This window comes from Canis lupus, chromosome 6, assembly GCF_048164855.1.
Source record: "Canis lupus baileyi chromosome 6, mCanLup2.hap1, whole genome shotgun sequence".
In the NCBI taxonomy this organism is placed as follows: Eukaryota; Metazoa; Chordata; class Mammalia; order Carnivora; family Canidae; genus Canis; species Canis lupus.
This window is the reverse complement of record NC_132843.1, coordinates 56,561,317-56,581,081: the sequence shown is the minus strand read 5'-3', so window position 1 is coordinate 56,581,081 and position 19,765 is coordinate 56,561,317. Positions and strand designations below refer to the sequence as shown.

Here is a 19,765-nt window from a genome sequence, read left to right as displayed (position 1 = left end):
GCCCAGATGCGAGTGAGACACTGGGTGAGAAAAGACTTCTTAAATGCCAGTTATACAACACTCTGAGACTGCCCTAGCTAGCTGGGATCTAAGACAACTGGCCAAGAAAGGAAACCCTTTGAGAAATTTCATTATCTTTAGTCAGTCACAAAGGAAAAAACAGAAAGAATAATACTAATTTACATGTATGTTTAACTCTAAGTGGAGGAAACCCTCAAAATATATAATTAAAATCAAATTAATAGGTCAAAAATAGTATGTAGAACAATAAAATAAAACCATGCATAATATGATCTTTCTTTACATTTTTCCCAAGGTAGGCTATTATATTTAATAAATATTTACTAAATGTGAAGACTGGATAAAACTATGACTTGAAGATGCAAACATAGGCTCTAGCATGAGCCAGACTTGGGGGGGCATGCTGGCTGCAGCCCTCATTAACTGTGACACTGTGGGTATGTCATTCTTCTCATGTGTCTCAGTTTCCATATGTAAAATGGACATAACTCCTAGCTTTGAAAGTTGGTTATAAAAACTAGAAATTACAGATGAACCATAAAAAGCACACCACATTCATTCAAAGCTCAGACACTAAAGGTAAGCATATTCTTTACTTTTTAATTATTTCGCAAGAAACTACACTCACAAATAATCTGTTGAGATTAAGAAATTAATAACAACTCTTCCACTTTTCTACTGAATTGCCATCTCCCTCAAAATTTCCTTTAAAAAGTACACTCAAAATAAATACAGTATCTGAAAAAAAATTAAAAAAAAAAAACATTATCTGCACCTAACCATGCATCTTAGGAAATTTATATGATTAGCAACACAGTAATATAAAAATTACCAAAGTTTAGTCTGTAAAAACTTCAGTTTCATAGATGCTGAAATTCCCAGATAATGAGGGTTTCTCTTTTTAAATTTTTAAAATTTTGTTTTGCTTTATGAAATTTTACATTTAAATCTTTATAGGAGGGATGCCTGTGTGGCTCAATGGTTAAGCATCTGCCTTAGGCTCAGGGCATGATCCTGGAATCCCAGGATTGAGTCCCACATCGGGCTCCCTGCATGGAGCCTGTTTCTCCCTCTACCTATGTCTCTGCCTCTCTCTCTATCTGTTATGAATAAATAAAATCTTTAAAAAAAATCTGTATAGGATGTATCATCCACTCCTCTGCCTTCCTAAACTGAGAACTCTGAACATAATTAAATTTTGCCTGGTAGGCTGGGATCATCACAGTTAACATCAATGAGAAAACAATCTTATGATGCAATCACAACTTTGTAGCTACTAGATTGCATATACATGTATATATAGGTATAGATATATAGGTTTTATATAGAGAGAGACAGATTTAATTTCCACAAGTGATCAGGCACCTAGAAAAGAATGGAACTCCCATATTTTCTGACCCTATCTCCATAGCAAATAGAGCAGTACTCCTCCTTCCTCTTCTAATTTGTTATCCTTAATTTTCTAAAGGCTTAAGTATCAGAAATTAAGCTTATAAGAATTTTTTTCTCGAAGAGTAAAAGAAATACTATTCTACAAATAAAATGCCATTGCTCAGGCCTGCATTGTCAGTTATTTCTGGATAAGTGAAGTGGTAACTGAGTATGGTAATAGACATGATAAATACACTTAAAAATAACACAAGAGAAAAGGAAATTCCAGGCTTTCTTATATCTTCCATGTAAGAGCTATTCATCAATCATGTTCTTTTCTTATTTTATGAAACAAATCTGGAAACTAAACTGTTTAGTAAGATTTTTACATGAATGAAATCCCATCAAATATTAATACTATGTCACAGAAAGGGTTTTCAGTATAGCCACCTCTTTTAATTTTTGTATAGTAAAAACACAGAGGGAAAAGTTGAACCTTAAAACATCTCCTGCAGAGGTCTGCCAAAATTATACAAAAACAGAATAGACAATTACTGTTGAAATAATAGGTTCACATTATAGGAAAGAAATGTTGATTCAAATTCATTTTTAATTGAAAGAGATTTTTCCCTTATAAAAGAAAATTGCTATTTTTTTAAGATATCTTATTGTTATGGCAACTGAAGTGCTAAAAATAATAAAGAAATATCAAAGTTGTTATAGCAACTAGAATTTTAAAAAGCCATGAAGTGTAAAATAATCAAACCTTTACTTGGCTTGAAACGCAACATCTATGACTCAGTTCTCAAAAGAAAACTTGAAATACTCATACTCTTGTCTTTACAAATTATCTCTAACGTCCAAATTAAAAAACAAAAAAACAAAATTTCGGCCTAACAGTGGAAATATTTTTATATTCCTCATATCCTTCACCATTCTATCCATAATCAACAATGTGTCTCTGATAACCATACAAGTTACCAAACTTCATGAGTAGCAGGAAATGTTGGTTACTCAATAAATGCACATTGAACTAAACTATTCAGAGTTCGGGCAAAATCTGTATTTTCTGGTCTTCTAATGTGCTTCTTCTAATCTTCACTGTTATGCCCCAGAATACACTAAAGGTTGAAAAGATTTCCTCCTAACCCTAACTGCCAAAGTACTATGCCCAGACTCATCCAATTAGAGTTCAACTAAATTCCAATTTTTCTGAAGATCTATTGCATGCTACCTATTATGTGAAGTTCTGGGACCTTTTCTTGTAGAAGTCACAGTCTGGTAGAGAACGAACTAAAATAGGTCAACATCACTGGACTATAAAGTACAATGAAGGGATGTAATAAGACTATCAGGAGAAAGTTCATGAAGGTTCTATAAGCAGTGGTAAGGCCTTAAAAGGATTTAAACCAGGAAGTAAGATAAATTGTTTCCCAGAGTCAGCCAGATGAAGAAATTAAAATTTTAGATTTATATGTTTTGCATTAGATGATGAAGGTTAAGTCTTTATTTTCATAGTTTCGTGTGTTCCTTTCTAATAACTAATAATCAAGATTCAGGTGAGACAAATGCAGTAACAAATGGTGCTAACATAGCACTCCAGTATTTATGCACTGAACAGAACTGACAGGGAACAGACCCCTGTGTATGTTTCCCCATACTCCTCTGCTTTATTTGTACTCTTTTTTTAGTATATTTGTCCCCGAAAAAATAATTGGCTTATTTTAAAAGTGGCTGTGGTTTATCTTGTGAGTTGGTAGAGACATCTTGAGAAGTTCAGTTTGGACTCAGTGAGAAAGTGACCCCTTATTCCCCTATGATACAGAAAGGGAGAGCTGTAGTGTTCGTTGGTGTAAAAAGCCTCCTGTTATCTAGCCTGCAAAATCTGAAACTTCTGCAGAAAGAGGGTATTTAGAAAACCACAAACTCTTCCCTCACCTGCCTTACTCAATAAAGAAGATGACTAGTGATAACCACTACTATTTTGATCCTGAGCCCATTATAATTCTGTTGCCTCTTATTAAAATAAATAACTACTTTTGTCCTTTAGATAAATGATCTACAATGCCTTGCTTTATTCTTAACCTGTGCTTATTAGTATCATCCAACAAAATCTTATTTTTCCGAATTTTTTTTATCAAAAAAGGAATAAAAGCACTCAAAAACAGAAACTTAATTTCACATAGTTGTATTAAGTGCTTAGATTGTACCTTCAAAAGAAAATTATTCAAGTTAATTTGATCATTATATTTAACACTGTAGTAATTTATATCTACATAATGCCTACATGATTAATTTTATAACAGTTGTTGAAATTCTACTTGTTTATGCTACATATATATACAGGGTCCATATGTCTGTATATATTATATACATTTTATAATATTTCTCAAACTGGGGTCCAAGGAATCTTCAAGAGTATATCCTAGGTGGTCCATGAATATTCTGTAATTTTTTTAATTTTCAATTTTATTTCCACCATAATCTAAAAGTTTTACTAGAAGTAGATTCTGATAATCTGACTGCTATCTCAAAACAAAGTACTGTTATGCAATATTGGTGCCAACATTTGCTGAAGCATTTACTACTGTCTTGGAGCCAATTAGTTCTTAATTTATTGCAGGCTAGGAAAATAATACATAAAGAGATCTAATATGTAAATAATGCATCAAGGAAAGGTCACATCACCTAACACCATACCATACAAATGTTTTCCGAGTGGGTTGGAAAAAGTGTGCTGGGAAAACTGAGTCATCTGAAAGCACATGGCCCCATAAGCATGCCAAACTAAAAAAAAAAAAAAAAAAAAAAATCGTAGCTCTCAGGATCACAGTCACACTGTGAGCAGCAATTTAGTTTCAGGAAAATAACCTAATTCATAACATTAAATTAATACCATTCTGTATTGTTATTAATACCATAAATGTATATTTTTATTGCTTTTATTAGATTACGATCTCAAGAACTAAAAGCATACAGAGTTTATATCTAATTTTACATCACCACACATTTAGGTAACACTAAAATTATATTTACAGTACATACCAGTGAAGGAGATTGTTAAGGACTTTTCTTCACCATGAAATTTGTGATATATTTTTTTTGTGATATATTATTCAAAGTTGAAAACTCTGACACATATAGCTGATATTCAAAAGATGTCTTTTAATCATGATGATTAAGTACTCTGGCAATGCAAGTGAAAGAGAGGCAAAGCTAAAGAAAACTATATAACTAGGTTGATAAGAAATGAACAGTTTTTTGGTCTAGAGTGCCCACTAAGCTTATGGAAAATACCCAATTACAAATCATATGAACAGATGGAAAAGAGTTATAAGAAGAATATAATTACCATAAGATGCTCATTTAAACATACCTTTGCTTTTACGTGAAAGCACTAATGGAATGTCTTGATTATTACCCTTTCCTTTACTCCACAAACTTCCCCCACACCCTATCACCACTCCGTACATTGCATTGTCAGCTCCTAGACGGAGATAATTGTCCCATTTATCTTTGTATCGCTCATGGAGCCTAACACACAATGCTTCAATCATAGATATTCAGTTCGTGTTTGTTGAAAGGATGATATTTCTGTCGAGCCAGCACTTTCTCCCCAAAGATCTCTTAATGCTTTATAAGCAGATATTACTGATATTATAAACATATTGTATGACTTACTCCAAATCACATTAAAAATATGATGGAAGAGGAAAAATCAACAGAAATGAATGAATGAAAACCTTCTAGCCCTGAGACCAAAAATGTATTAAGCACAAGATCATTAAGAGTCTGTTGCAGGGGCCTAAAATAATTTACTTAGCAATTTAATTCACCAACCAACAAACGGTTGAGTATATTTAACTATCTTCTTTACTAGGTTATGAGCTCCTCTGAAAATATCTATCATCACTGTTATCCTATGTGGTAAGCATAGTGCCTGACACATGATACAAGGTATGATATATGCTAAGTAAAGCAAATTGACTGATTTGTGTTCCTCTCCTGCTAAATATCAAAACAAAAGGTTACTTCATAAAATTAGAGCCTTATTTAAAATAAACAGCAGGATTCTCTTAAAATAACAGAAATTAGTGTAGCTTAAATTCACCGAGAATGTAAAGCTTTTCAAAGGAAAGCTAAAAATATTATACTCTCTCACAATCCTTGGGTCATGTTATGGGGGAATGAGGAAAATGGGAAATCAAACAAGTTGACCTACATCTGCCAGTACAACTTTGTTTTTCACCAGGCAGTTTCAAAGCTAAGTGGCTAAAGTGATTAGGTAGCATTGGAACAACTCAGAACACTGAGCCTTTGACAGAAACCACTTTTAAGAGACAGAAATTGAGAAAGGAAAGAATAAACTTATTATGCTGTTTTCAAGACATGTCTAAAAGAGGAATAAATGTTGCTAAACTGGCAGAAGCCTGGTAAGAAAATACCTCTGTTGAAAAGGATTTGGGATCAAAGAAGAAAATGTGATTAAAAACTTAAATTAGAAGACTGAAGTGGGAATCAGCAATCAGTTTGGTGGTTTTGGGAAGCCCACTAGGCAACACCATGCAACAATGTTTACAAACTCCTGAGTTAGGGGATAGGACTTGAAAAATGAACATAAAAAAAACAAAGAAAAGAAAAATGAACATACACACACACACACATATACATCCACATATACACACATTCACAGAGATTCAGTGTTCTGTCAATTTAACATTGACACCTCCACAATGCCAGCTTCAACTAGCAATAATCTAGATGCTTTTGGTGTGACCATAACACAGGCTAAAGCTTGGTAAGCGTAGCTCTGCAACATGGACTCATATTACAAATATTACCATCCTCTGCTTTTCCCATTCACTCTCTTACCTACCCTTGCTCTCAGGAGCTGAAATAAACTGGTACACAACACTATAAAACAGAAAGATGATTTAGAGAGATACAGTTATTTAAAAGTTAAGCTTTTCTGAGAAACTGTAATTTTGTTCAAAGAAAAAATATACCTTGGGTTAAAAGATTCTCATAAGATTTAAATGTGCTAGTGAGAAGCTAGAATTGGGTATTTGAAACTCAGAACACGAAGGCCAAATAATTTAAAATCAACATTTACTCTACGAAAAAAGTGTTCACAGAATTCTATTCAATATCCAATATTCTGAAGTTGCTTAATTAAAAGGTAACAATGAGATAAATCAATCTCAGATTCTTTTCTTTTTTCTTATCATGTAGGAAATAATTCCAGTGCTATGCCTTTTGAATATCATCAAGGCATTGTCTTAATACTCCAGTCCCACTACAGTCTTCTCAGGGAGAAGGCACACAAGAAATATTTGTGATAGTAAAGTTTTAGAAATTTTAGGAAACCATTTATCCAATATCCCTAGTATGTCTTTATACTTGCAAAACTAGATAGCCCTAATTGCTTAAATGCTTTCATATACAAATATCATCTGGAAATCAAAAGATAACTATAGAAATGTGAAGTATTCCAGTTACAGTAATGGGTTGGAATGACATTTTCCTAATAACTCCTTTTATAAATGTACCGCCCAAGCTGAATGTCATTATGGGACTATTTATAATTTAAAGCTTTCTGTCAAGATGATTTTATGCCCTGACATGGCTCTGAGTAGGCTGGAAACAGCTGTATGACCCAAGGGAAAATAAACTATTGGTGTTGCTCAAGAGCAAAGGTATTAAATAGGAAATATTTCTAACAGAACTTCATGAGAATGATGATGGCTAATAGATGGTAACTTACAGTAAAATTCTGCCAGTCAACCAATAATCATTCCGATGATAAATGTTATTTTACCAATAAAGTTTCTTCCCTCTAAGTAGATGAAACTTAATTATAACTATAACTCTAATCCTTTGAGCTTCCTAATAAACTAAATGCCTGGCACCATCACAATTAAGGTTTTTGTCTGTGCACAAAATGGGTATTAGAAAAGTTTTGGAAATGTTCAAATAAACCATTTATCCAGTATTGCTGAAATGTCACTATATTTGTAAATTTTAACTGCATAAACAGGTTTAACCAATATGAAAAGAATCAAGAGACAATGTCAATTATTGAGTAACATGAAGATGTACTGTACTGCGGGAAACACTAGTCTAAACCCCACCATTAATACAAGACAAACAGAATAATCAGACTGAGGTATTTGTTTTTGTTCTGTTTTTATTATTCAGTTTTTAATCTATCAGAATAAAAACTATTATGTCTAACTTGCTCCTTATATTTTGGGGAATATTCCTAAGAATCCAAATTGGTGGGGAATTCTAAATAAAATTATTGGAAATATTCTTCATGTCTCAGCCAAATGCCACTAGAAATGAGAGATGAAGGTTCTAGTCTACTATTTACTGGATGACAGAAAATCACTTGAATCCCTCCAGTCCCAAAGGCTTAACCTGTCTCATTTATAAAATATGATGCTTACCAAATAAGGCATGTGATAACAACACTTGCTTTTTAAAAGTTCTTGAGAGTCCTGATATTTTTTACATTCACAAGGGTGCCTATTAAAAATATTATTATTAATGTGTGTTGGAACACAAAGACTGTGGACATAACAGAAAACTACTGATAAAAAATAACAGACTACAGTATCCGTTGGTTATACCAGTCAAACCCTATTTATGGCAAATGCCATAACAAATTGTAATGAAAAAGCTCAGCATGACAAAAAGATTCCCAAGGCTGTGACTGATGACCTACACATCTCAAATAATATTCAGTGTGCTAACAGCGCTCCTTATCAACTAAAATGGTAGCAACAACAACAAAAGAAAGTAGAAAGTCCTCTATTATTTGCTTACACTGACCAACAAGGACAATTTAATCTTCTTTTTTTCTAAACGTTAAATGATAATCCTACTGTTGGCTTATGTTAATTCCACAAAACTTATATTCCAATGGTATACTACAATTCTGTAACAATAATAATGGTAATAAAGTGTTCATCATGGCCACAACTGGAACATAAAGGTATACTATAAATGATGCTACATACAAATCAATAAGATGCATTAAAGACTGGAATTTATTCATGTTTGCATTCCATAGCAATAAGACACTTCAGAAAGTGTGATCTAAAGGAGATTACTACACTGAATGTAGTTTAAAGTTACTTGGCACCTTTCTCTGGTACCTTTTTGTTCCGTTCATAGGAAGCAAAACCACCACTGCCCAATTCTGACATATGGTTATTGTTTATTTAAAATATGGCTGAGATGCCACAGAGTTTGAGAAGTACATGATAGAACATTTCTAAAAATTAATATAATGTGTATTTTTATCATTATCAAAAAAGCATTTAATAACTAAAGAAATACAGAAATGTCAGGAACCTGAGGCAAAAAATGAAGGTTAAATCTGCATTTTAACTAATTTTAAATGCCAGGCTGAAAATGGAAAAGCAGCAGAAGCTAACCTATTTGCCACTGTCCTAGTAATCCTAAGGGCATGAAGGTAAGCAACATAATGGTTATTCTTTTCATACCAAGTACGCTTGTTTGAGGCGAACACTACTGAACAAAAGCAATTTTACATCCCCCTTTGACAGTGGGTCAGGAAAAAAAGATATATCCTATATTCTAGGTAGGCCATAAAAACAGACACACATTTCCTTCATTCATCATTCAGTAAATTTTTTCTTGATATCCTACTGTATACTATGCTTTCTTTTTGAAGTCCTTTGGTTTTGGTCAAATACCTCTTTTCTTATAAACTGAAGTGACTTTTCCTTTAGGAACAAGTGTGCTTACTTCTCAGATCATTTGCCTTTGGCCCACATCTCAAAATAAATATATTTTTTTCTGGTTCTGGAGAAAGTTTAGTTTCAAACAGATGTCACATATAAATCAAAAGTAAAGTGAACACTCAGTCTACCTTCTGTACTTAAATTACCTAGAGAAGTTGTTCCAAAACTGGATTAAAAAACTTGGCACAAGATAGGATAAGACTTTTACAGAACAAAACTTTATTCTATAGGAAGGGAAGAAAGAAGAGAAAGGAGAGCAGGAGGGATGAAAGGAAAAAGTGTGGAGGGAAAGAAGGAAGAAAGGAAACCTTCAAAAGACCTCCATGAGGATTACATAGAAAAATTATCAAATATTAATATTTCTAATGAATTTTCATCCCAAAGTATATTACTTAGCATTCAAGTAGCCCCTTTGGCCCAGAGGTCTTTTAGATTTTTGCATTAGTAGATTCATAAATCAAAGTTCAGGTGCAAGACATTTTGGAAATATTATTCAGGTTCATTTTGAGACAGAGAAAAAGCAGTTTTACTCACAGAACATTTTCCAGAAGATAATAAAGAAGAAAAAGTCCAAAACACATTTGAAGATATTATCAAAAAGTTTATTTTTTCTTCATTATCTGCTGATTCAATAAAGTATTAAGTGCGTCCTACGATGTCAGATATAGTCTAAAGATACTATAGAAAAATGTTGGTGAGATACATTTATATTCTATATTATCATAGTTACCCATAAGCAAAATAAGATAGTTTGGTACAGAAGAATGGACACAGAACTTAGTTTTACAGATCTAGGTACAGTTTCATATGTTATAATTACCATTTATGTATCCTGTACAAATAAATTCTTGTATGTTTGGATTTCTCATCTAGAAAAAGAGTCATACACCAATTGTCTTGCTTATCCCAGATGATTAGTTGGAACATTAAATAAGAAAATATTTGTGAAACATTTTGGGGAAAAAAAATATAAAGTATGCTAAAAATGTCACTATTTTTTACAATAAAACTTCAAAGAAGAATGGATATATGAACTATGTAAGACTATTTCATGTAACTACTCTTGGGCTTCTATTTCCACATAAATAAAGGAGAGAAGGGATTATCACTGGCATTGGTATTATAAAAGGCTTTCATAAAGATAAAATTAGAAAGTATATAAAAAATTTTATAACTAAGAAGGGCTATTTCTATAAACTGAATGCTAGCATCTTACCAAAATTTATATGTTGAAATTCTTGCCTGCAAGATGATGGCATTAAGAAATAGAGCTCCTAGGAAGTGATTAGTGCCCTTTATAAATATAGCCCAAGAAAGCTGCCTTGCCACTGTGTGAGGACAAAGCAAGAAGGCATCCTCTATAAACCAGGAAGTAGGCATTCACCAGATACTACATCTGTTTATGCCATGATCCCAGACTTCCCAGCCTCAGAACTGTAAGAAATAATTTTTTGTTGTTTATAAGCCACCCACTTTTGGTATTTTGTTATAATAGCCCAAATGGACTAAGTCAGCTATGAAATATAAATGATTTTTTATTATGAATTTTATTTTCTATTTTTAAAACATTTTTGAATTTATGAATTATCTATTCTATTTTTAAAACATTTTTGGGAAGTTGTTCAAATATTAAAAATTACTTAAATCTTGATGACCCCCCCCCTTTTTTTTAAGATTTTACGTATTTATTAGAGACGGGGGGGAGGGGAGCGGGGCAGAGACACAGGCAGAGGGAGAAGCAGGTTCCGTGCGGGGAGCCTGACGTGGGACTCGATCCCAGGTCTCCAAGATCACACCCTGGGCTGAAGACAGCGCTAAACTGCTAAGCCACCGGGGCTGCCCTTGATGATCCTTATTAATCAGGCACAGGAAACCTAGACACAAAATAATTGTCACCCAATGAGCAGAAAACATATTCTAGTTTGTTACATTTACAATAAGTCTCCAAACTGGAAGAAACCACAGAAAGCTCTCTTTTTCTTATGAGAAGTAATCCAAAGTATGTGCTCTTAAACCAGATAACTCTCTTGTTTACTATAACTTTGGGCAAGTTATTTAAAATCTTTATGCTTCAATAATAGCACCTAAATAATTATAAGTAATATTGATAAATAGCAATAATTAAATGAGTTCGCACATTCAATAATAAATACTATTATTATAGTATTATTAGAATTAGAATAGAATTAGTTATTTCATTATATATCATTAAAGGCATTATTAAATTTCTACCTTCTCAGAGCAGTATGATAATAAGCCTTTAGACAAATAACTCTTGCTGCCCTTCAAAAGTACTAAAAGTTGACACACATAGAAAGTTGTGCTTCTAGTAGGACAGCATAAACCCTAACAGACCCAGAGTAAATACAAAGAAACAACTCACTAAGGGCTCTGGAGAGAGGAAGAAAGCAGGAATATTTTGAAGATGTAATCCAAACTTGGAGAATGGGAATACCTGAGATAAGTATGCATTTTTTGCATCTTTGACCTGAGGGCAGGCCACAGTCACAGTGTGATGCTGATGTTCCTATAGAACGTGTGCTGTCTTTCTTGACTGAGAAGCCAGGCTAACAGCCCAGTGTAATCACAGTTGCCAGAGAGTGAGGAAGGAAAAATGGAAAAGAAGAGCCAGAGAGTAAAAATCCTAAATTCTGTGTATAACATCTCCCAAGTTTCTGGGTAACCCTTAACACAAGCATACATGTGACAAACTAGGCTGGCAGGCTCAAGCTGAATGGACTCAACTGAGAACAGGTCTGCTAGCCACCACAGGCAAGACAGAGTTATAATCTGAATAAAATCAAGTTAAGCACTTGCTAAACAAGAAGTCAATATTCTCATAATATTCAAAATTTCCAGGACAGAGCTCCAAAATTATATGACGAGTACCAGGAAACTGTAACCCATTTAAAGGAAAAGACAATCAACAGAAGCCAACCTTAAAATGATCCAAATGTCGAAACTGTCAGCTCTTTCCAGTTACTAGACTACACTTGAGCAGGAAAAAAAATACAAAGTATTTTCTTAGTTTGTAATACTGGGGGAAAATAAAGTCAAGCTTAAACTTCATTCTGTCCTGGAAAAGTCCCTAGAAATATGCTCACATCATTATATACCTTTGCAAGATTTGGCAGGGGAAAAAAAGGTTTTTTCCTTAAAGAGCTTTCCTACCCCAAAATTTTGCTTCAGGCCCAACAAAACTTGAATCCACATTGGATTTTGAAGATACAACTAAGTAGAATAAAAGTGAGAGATGAAAGGCATATTAGAAATAAAAAATAAGCTAGTTTATAAATCCTCTTGAGCATTTAGAATACTAATAAACATGTCCTGAATGATGAGTGCCATTTAAAAAGCACTATCACAAAAAAATAAATAAAATTAAATAAATAAAATAAAAAGCTCTCACAAATTAGTAACATTTAACCCAATGCTTTCTAAATCAACAATCCAGATAATATAATATGTAATATGTTCACGATTCATATAATTATGTCTATGTTAGTGATCAAATATGTCATGAATAATATCTAAACTCATTTTCTGGGATCCCTGGGTGGCTCAGCGGTTTGGTGCCTGCCTTCCGCCCAGGGCATGATCCTGGGGACCCGGGATCAAGTCCCATGTCGGGCTCCCTGCATGGAGCCTGCTTCTCCCTCTGCCTGTGTCTCTGCCTCTCTCTGTGTGTGTCTCTCATGAATAAATAAATAAAATCTTTAAAAAAAAAAAAACTCATTTTCCTCCTGGGAGTGACTTCTAAAAAGTAATACAAATAAAGTCGCTCTTTCCATTGATGTATTTAGTATATGTCATTTCATTTCCATAGCAAAGGCACTGGACAGGTTTTTTGGAGGACTATTTGTCACAATATATTTCTGGCTATATCCTTACCTATTTTCAAAAATAAAAAAACTAGCCCTTCAGCAACCTTAAGCCCGGTGTTAAGGTACTCTCTCTCCATGATAGAATATTTTAAATTAATGTGGTTGGCTTTCACAAAAGAATTCTCTCTATATAACTTGACAGAAGGAATGGGGCATAGGACTTGTCTTCCTGGGAAGTAAAATACATTAAGGTTTTAAATGTGATGGGTCAAATAGTATGGGAATGAAGATTAATGGAAGTAAAATTTAATTCTTATTCTTCAGGCTCAAATGGAAAATCTAAAAGGCTCTATACATTTTGAGAATTAAAGAAGCAACCTGAATCAACTTTGGCTGAAAGTAGACAGCCAAAACCCAGGAGAGAAAAATTGTTCAGAAGAAATATCTACTTCTTTGATCTCTGACTTTCCTTCCTTCTTTTCCATCAAGTAAAAGTATAAGATCATTTAGATGTTACATAAAGCATAAAGAAGAAAGAACTTAAACCTTATAAGGCAACTATGTTTAATCCACTGTCATGATTCTCATTTTATATTTATTTAGAGAGTATTCTTTTGGTAAGAAACTATATTCTAATTTTACTTTAAATATATATATTTTTTTGAGAGAGAGAGAGAATATGTACATAGATCTGTATACTAGGTGAGGGGGATGGAGGGAAGGGAGAAAGAATGTTAAGCAGACACCAAGGCCAGCATGGAGCTCAAAGGATGCGTCAGGATCTCACATGCCTGAGATCATGACCTAAACCAAAATGAAGAGTGGGCACTTAACCAACTGAGCCACCCAGGGATATTTAGTTTTTAAACTATATTGTCACAATCTCTTTCAAAAATACCATCAGAATTTTTCACAGAGCTGGAACAAACAATACTAAAATTTGTATGGAACCAGAAAAGATCCCGAATAGCCAAAGCAGTGTTGAAAAAGAAAACCAAAGCTGGAAGCATCACAATTCCAGACTTCAAGCTGTGTTACAAAGCTGTAACCATCAAGACAATATGGTACTGGCACAAAAACAGACACATAGACCAATGGGACAGAATACAGAACCCAGAAATGGACCCTCAACCCTATGGTCAACTAATCTTTGAAAAATCAGGAAAGAACATCCAATGGAGAAAAGACAGTCTCTTCAACAAATGGTATTGGGAGAACTGGACAGCCACATGCAGAAGAATGACACTGGACCACTTTCTCATATCACACACAAAAATTAAACTATAATGTCTTAGGGCAAGTAGGTGGCTCAGTCAGTTAAGCACTGAACTCTTGATTTTGGTTCAGGTCATGATCTCAGGATTTTGAGATTGAGCCTTGCATTAGGCATGGTGCCTGCTTAAGATTCTATCTCCCTCTCACTCTGTGCCCACCCCTACACCCCTCTACTCTCTCTCTTAAAAAAAAGAAAAAACTACATTGTTGTATCTGTTCGTAACAGTAATAGTATTCAGTTATGATCTCTCTATTATAGTAAAGGTTAATACATGATTGTAGAAAAATTTAAAAACTATTTTATATAAATATTAAATTAAATTACATTGTGACTTTTTAGCTATTTCTTTCTTAAATAAAACAAGCCAGAAATAATTACATATATTTACTGAGCTAATGATCATTAAAATATTTCAGAAACATTTTAGAGCTTAAGCCTTAGGACCTAGATCCCTACTATTCAAATTGTGCTTCATAGACTATTAGTGGTATTGGCATTAACAGATGAGTTGTTAGAAATGAGAATTGCAAGCCCCATCTCAGACCTACTGAATCAGAAACTACAGTTTAACAAGATTCACAGGTGTTCTGAATACACATTAAATTCTAAGGTCTGTCCTAGATAATGTTTCTGACCAAAAAAAAGTCAACAGTGAAATTAAACCTGAATGTAAACAAACCAAGAACAAATTATCAAGTATTGACCCTGCTTTGATGATTAAATCAAGACTTGCAGACAGGTATGGAATTGGCACTTGAGACTGTATTCTAAGTTTACCCTCTAATAAAATCTAAGTGACATAATGTTGACATTTAGATCTGCTACCATATTTTTACTGGACTAAGCCTCCCTTAAAGACTCTTTGGGATGCCCCTGAAGCAATACTGGAATCCTTAGAGAACTCTTAAAATTACCAAGATAAACATGGATTTCTCTTGTTTTCCTTTTTTAAAATATTTTATTTAAATTCAATTTGACAACATATAGTATAACCCAGTGGTCATCCTATCAAGTGCCCTCCTTAGTGCCGGTCACACAGTTACCCTATCCCCCCAATCTTCTCCCCTTCTGCAACCCTTTGTTTCCCACAGTTAACGGTCTCTCATGGTTTGTCTGTCTAATTTTTTCCTCAGTTTACATCCATTCCCTTATAGTCCCTTTCACTGTTTCTTATATTCCAAAAAATATGGAATGCTTCAGGAATCTGCAGGTCATCCTTGCTCAGGGGCCATGCTAATCTTCTCTGTATCGTTCCAATTTTAGTATATGTGCTGCCGAAGCAAGTACTCTCTTGTTTTCAAAGGAGCTTTCACTGCTATAGGCTTTCTTAGAGAACATCTTGAACTCCAGAATAAAAACAAAGTCATTATTTAATTTGTAAACATTCTCTCAAAGTATTAATATGCCACCAGAAGACTCCTATATTAAAGAATTGCCAATGACTTAAGACACTACTGACTTTGGTACAAACTGGATAGAATTTAGCACCAAGAAAATCTTTCCTCCTACATGGTAATAAAATCATTCTACTTATGAGTTCCATTAACAATATCATTGCAAAGAGTGAATGCCTATACACATAATAAATGAACAAAGCTTGTATTTTTATAACATAAAACAATATCATTTATAGCTCACTAATTATGTATTATTGTCCAGCAAAAATTAAAAGCCTGATGGAAAATTAAGTGATCTTCATGTTTGCAAAAGCTGGAGACTATTTTTGTTAGACTGTCAGAATTCACTAACCACGATTATGACATACAGTGTAAAGGATGTAACAGCCTCATCATGTTAATTAATTGTTCTTCTCTTTTAAAGATCTATTGTGTTTTCTAACTGAGCAATAATTCAAGTAAAATGCCCCCCAAAAAACCACTTGGTCTCCCATTTTGGAGTCTAGTTGGCAGCTCTGAGCTTTGCCAACAGCCCCGACTGTTCTCTTTTAGACGCCTCATATTCCACACACAGCTTCATTAACAGTGAGCTGAAAACAACCTTGCGTTGAGTGTTTTGTTTGGGACTTACTTGGCCAGGACATTTTGAACAGTAGTGTCCCAATGAAGTACTAGATATTATTTAGGTAAGAATGAGCTTCAAAAAAAAACAACAATGGTCTTTCAGAAATGTCTAACTCTGTAACTGCATGACTTAATCTGGTGATAAAAGCAGTTATTAAACGTTTACCTCAAAAAAAAATGTTTACCTCCCCCCTCCCACCCAAAATATTAGTATCAGTGGAAATAATATCTTACTTTACTTAACCTAAACATTATGCTACCTATGAAAAGTACATGATTCAAGTGCCTAATATGGATCAATTCAACATCATTTTGGGGTGATGCACAATTTTTATTCACTGCCACTTGTGCACACCAAGGAGGGTAGGTACAACACTGGTGAGAAACCCAGACAACAAGCACAAATTCTATGCATGTGCTATCATACCTTAGCACTGAATAAAGGCCACCTCTGGAAAGCCAGCAAGTTGTCTCTCAGTTTAATCTCTGAAAGTACTGTTTATTCATGAAAACTTTTTTTTTTGATGTTCTTTCTTTTTTTTTATTTTTTTTTCTATTTTTTTATTGGTGTTCAATTTACCAACATACAGAATAACCCCCAGTGCCCGTCACCCACTCACTCCCACCCCCCATTCATGAAAACTTTGATAAGCCTGCAATTTTATCACAATGTAAAGAAAAAATAGTCTCTATGATTTTATGCTCCAAACAAGTTCAGTGGAAAACATTAAAAAGAGAGTTAAAAATTATAAGTAAATTATCCGTAACTCTAGTTTCTATTTCTAGTTTTGACATATGTCTTCCATTTGACCTTGGGCTGAGTAAAACGTTTAGATTTCTACATTAATTATAATACTATTATTTATAATCAAACTAATCCACAGATAAGTTAAAAAGATAAATGTTTCTAAGTCAATTCTCAAAATTAATGTACTAAATAAACATATGACAATACTTTAAATAAGGTAAACATCTGAGTAACTGAGTTATGCAAATTAATGCAAATCAACATATCCAAGTTCATTTTTTTTTAAAGATTTTTATTTATTTATTCATAGACACAGAGAGAGAGAGGCAGAGACACAGGCAGAGGGAGAAGCAGGCTCCATGCAGGGAGCCCAATGTGGGACTCGATCCCGGGTCCTCAGGATCACACCCCAGGCTGCAGGCGGGGCCAAACTGCTGTGCCACCAGGGCTGCCCCATATCAAAGTTCAAAGGAAACCCTAATCAAAAAGAAGCCGAGACTGGGGGCTCCTGGGGGCTAAGTGGGTTAAGCAGCTGCCCCATATCCAAGTTCAAAGGAAACCCTAATCAAAAAGAAGCCAAGGCTGGGGGCTCCTGGGGGCTCAGTGGGTTAAGCGGCTACCTTCAGCTCAGGCATAGTCCTGGGACTGAGCCCCAAGTTGGGCTCTCTGCTTTTCAGGGAGTTTGCTTTTCCCTCTGCCTCTCTCCCTGATTGTGTGTGTGCAACCTCTATATCTAGCAAATAAATAAATAAAATCTTAAAAAAAAAAAAAAAAGAAACAACAAAAACCAAAAAGAAGCCCAGAAATCTAAAACCTGAGTAAAAACAATGCCATCTGCTTTAATACTGTTTTTGTTCAAGATACTATCTTGCTCTCATCAGATGCATCACATAACATAGGTTAGTGGCATTTCTGGGTTAACATTTTTTTCTTCCTACGTTTAAACAAAGGACAATTCAATAGAAATGTATCTATATTTAAAAGGCAATAACTCCATCGTTCATAAGGCTTATGTTTGCCAACTTGATAGCCATCAAGTTTGTAAACATTAGATTGTGTTGTGTTAGCGATCATTTGTACAAGATTTAGTATCCTGAACTATAACTGATTTGAAACAACAGCAAAGAATAAAATGATCCCCAAAGAGCCGGAATTCAAATCATGCTCATAAAAATAAAGAGTCAAAATACAAAAATCACAATCTACTATGCGCCAACAGGTCGGGATGGAAGACTTGGAAGGATACGAAAAAGAGTAAGTTACAATTCCAATTCTTACTGAGGGAAGCTTTTCAGTTCTTATCTTCCTAATTTGTCCAACTAGTTGCCTATTTTAGAAACTAATAAACTTCTGTATATGTATTAAAACACTATCAAAAGATAGGAAGTAAATTAACAAAAGCAACATTAAGAACAATGATAAAGTAGTATTCATAATCAATTACTATTTGGTAAATTAAGAGATAGCTGATATGCTGCATATAATAATCATCATACAAACACAAAGAAGCCTGGAAAACAAGACAGAATATATACATAATGCATATACCCTTATGAAATTTTCTTTTATATATTAATTCTTTAAGAAGACTTCAGTTAAACCAAATAAACTGTTAAGCTTACACAAATGCCAACGTTAGATAAATCCACTAATAGTTGTTAGATATTTATGTTGATTTTGATCTCATATGACATACATGTTTATGTATCTATCTACATACATACCCAAATGTCGTCAACTAAGATTATTTCTAAATAGCACGTTTGTTCCATGATTTTAAAAACATAGTAAGAATACAAGTTAAAAAACTTTGCTGATCAACGAAAATATTTTAACTCCAAAGTTATTGCTATTATGTAAATTTACATCTAAAAAGAAGTCAGTTAAATATCAAAGTTTAGGGATACCTGAGTGGCACAGTGGTTAAGTGTCTGCTTTCAGCTCAGGGCGTGATCCCAGGGTCCTGGAATGAGTGCCACATCAGGCTCCCCCCAGGGAGTCTGCTTTTCTCTCTGCTTATGTCGCTGCCTCTCTCTTGTGTCTCTCAAGTATAAATAAATAAAATCTTTAAAATAAGTAAATATCAAAGCTTCCTACTACAAAATAAAGTTGGCAAGAAATTTTTCAACTCACTCCTTTCAAGTGGGACATAAGCAGTTAAAGAATGTTGCTAGAAGCTGGATAGCAAGTAGCCAAGTCTACAGTTTCTTCTGTAAAATAGTCTGAGGCAGCTGATGAGCAGTTTCCTTTTAATTAGAGCCGTTTCCTGATTAATTAGTCCCAGAGCACTTAATGCAAGACTACACTGTGCCACAGGGACAAAAAGTGATTCTCCTCTGGTACTAAGTATCATCTTTTCCCAAGGATCAAGTTCAATCTATTTTCTGTTCAAATCGGAAAGTAAAAATAAGTTGGAAAAACTGTAGGTCAATACCAAGAGATATATCACCAACCCAGCAGGGAAAAGGAGTATGTAGATTATCTAGGGGAATTCCTTCAGTTCTTCATTTTAGTTCTCTTACAGTTTTCTTACTCAGAAAATCTTGATTTTATTTTTTTTAATTTTTATTTATTTATGATAGTCACACACAGAGAGAGAGAGAGAGAGAGAGAGGCAGAGATACAGGCAGAGGGAGAAGCAGGCTCCATGCAGGGAGCCCGACGTGGGATTCGATCCCGGGTCTCCAGGATCGCGCCCTGGGCCAAAGGCGGGCGCCAAACCGCTGCGCCAC

The 19,765-nt window shown here is 34.2% G+C and overlaps 1 protein-coding gene and 1 non-coding gene across 7 annotated transcripts in view; both read right to left on the bottom strand.

Moving 5' to 3' along the window:
* Positions 1–19,765, bottom strand: part of RABGAP1L (RAB GTPase activating protein 1 like) — a 728,064-nt gene that overhangs the window by 473,037 nt on the left and 235,262 nt on the right. The window lies entirely within an intron of this gene.
* LOC140636184 (U6 spliceosomal RNA) lies at positions 15,445–15,551 on the bottom strand. The gene has a single exon (XR_012033486.1). It is a non-coding gene; the product is annotated as a U6 spliceosomal RNA (small nuclear RNA).